The sequence below is a fragment of the Arachis ipaensis genome, chromosome B6, assembly GCF_059453495.1.
Source record: "Arachis ipaensis isolate K30076 ecotype BB chromosome B6, ASM5945349v1, whole genome shotgun sequence".
Lineage (NCBI taxonomy): Eukaryota > Viridiplantae > Streptophyta > Magnoliopsida > Fabales > Fabaceae > Arachis > Arachis ipaensis.
The window spans coordinates 150,175,945-150,177,898 of record NC_142441.1 but is presented as its reverse complement, the minus strand read 5'-3'; the positions used below and the strand labels follow the sequence as shown (position 1 = coordinate 150,177,898).

The 1,954-nt window shown below is 23.2% G+C and overlaps 1 non-coding gene across 1 annotated transcript; it reads left to right on the top strand.

The window, feature by feature from the left end:
* Positions 1-588: 588 nt before the first annotated feature.
* On the top strand, positions 589-660 carry TRNAD-GUC (transfer RNA aspartic acid (anticodon GUC)). Its single transcript has one exon. It is a non-coding gene; the product is annotated as a tRNA-Asp (tRNA).
* Positions 661-1,954: the final 1,294 nt, after the last annotated feature.

The window sequence follows — 1,954 nt, the reverse complement described above, 5'->3', positions numbered from 1 at the left end:
TAGTTAGTAATAATGTTATTACAATTTGGCTAAATAACTAATAAGAATCTAGCCAACAACAAGTCAACAAATATTTTTAAATTATACTCCATACTAATTTATTGTCATTAATTAATTAATAATTATTAATTACAATTATTTAAAGTTGATTGATTATGAATTATTTATCTATTTTTTTTCATGTTATTAACGTTCACATAATTCGCTACGTGTTAAATTTAACAGTAAAAGATTAAGAATATATGATAATATTAAACCTTTTAAAAATTTTTGAGACAAAAATATAATTTTAAAATATTAAAGATTAAAGTAAGATTTAGTCAAAATTTTAAAGAACTAAAATAGTGCTTTATTAAAAAAAAAAATGAAAGTCCCACACATGGGTGTATGTAGAAGTCGTCAGAAAGAGATGTTTCTTAAATATGAAGTATATACCATTGCTTTCCATTTTTGTTTAATCTTTTTTTCTTCCTATAAATATTTATGACGTGAAATCGTTGTTTGATCAACAAAAGTACAATAGTTCATGGAATACTTGATATTTAAGAATTTATATAAAAATTAAATGTAAACAAACCTCGCAAGCAAGTCGTTGTAGTATAGTGGTAAGTATTCCCGCCTGTCACGCGGGTGACCCGGGTTCGATCCCCGGCAACGGCGCATTAGATTTTTGGGTACTTTCTTTGTGGGCTCAGAAATCTGATGGACAAATATTATGGGCCTAACGAGTAACGAGAAACAAAAACAGACAGAATTTCTAGGCCCAAGAAAGAGGAATAACACTGTTAATGTTTCTAGATTTTGTGGGAAAAAAAATAAAAACAATAAAAATAATAAAATTCTATTTTTTGTTTTTATTTTTTTATAAAATTTTAAAAATAAAAAATACTGAGAACAGAAAATACTGAAAATAAAAATACAAACCAAATGCACCCTTAATTTTTTATTTCCATACTAAGAAATTTTTCTTCACATGCATCAAATATATTGCTGAATTCTCAAAAAATGTAAGACTAATCTAATAAATAATATATAATAACTAAAAGCTAATGATAAAATTTTGTATCTGCATTGTTTATTTAGAATAGAAGTAAAACAAAAATAAATTTTTAATAAAATTTTAGAAATAAAAAATATATTTTGGTAAAGTAAGGGGTCATAGGCCCAATGTGTAACCAATTAAAGTGTTTGGGACTGGAAAGGCATGGTGTTGCTATCGTACAAGGCATGTTAAAGAGTCAAAAAGAAAAAAAAAAAGGGAAAACAAAATAGAAAGAAAGTGAAGATGAGTATGGCCCAAATATATATACAACATCATCATTACGCCAGCGGCAGAATTTTAAATAAACTCAAATTCATAATGCATTAGATTAAGAAATGTTATAAAAAAAAAAATTACTGAGGCCACTATTATTATTGAAAAAGTTTATTGAAATTAAGTGTTATAAAATGATAATATTAAAAAGACAAAAAACACAACTAAAATTTATTTTATTTATTATTTATTAATTATTACAATAATTAATAAATATTAAATAAGACAAATTTTAACTATTTTTGTCTAATTTATTTTGATTAGCAAATATTTCGGTTACAAAAAAACTTGATTAATTGTGTTATATCTTAATCAATAATGTTAGAGAAATAAAAAAATTTATTTTATTTAATATTAATTAATTGTTACCAAATTCCGGTTGTTTTTAATTATTTTTTATTACTAAACATTTTCATATCCCAATAATAATGTTTACAAAAAGACCAAAAATAGCCCAAAATTTATTTTTATTAACTTTTTTAATTACAAAACACATATTTATAGTTCTTCTTCTTACACTATTTTTTCGTCTGCGACAAATAATAATAATTGAATAAGATATGCATTAATTGCATTAATAGTAATAATAGAAAGTACATTTATAATATTCAAATTGTTTTACCAATCATATTATTTACT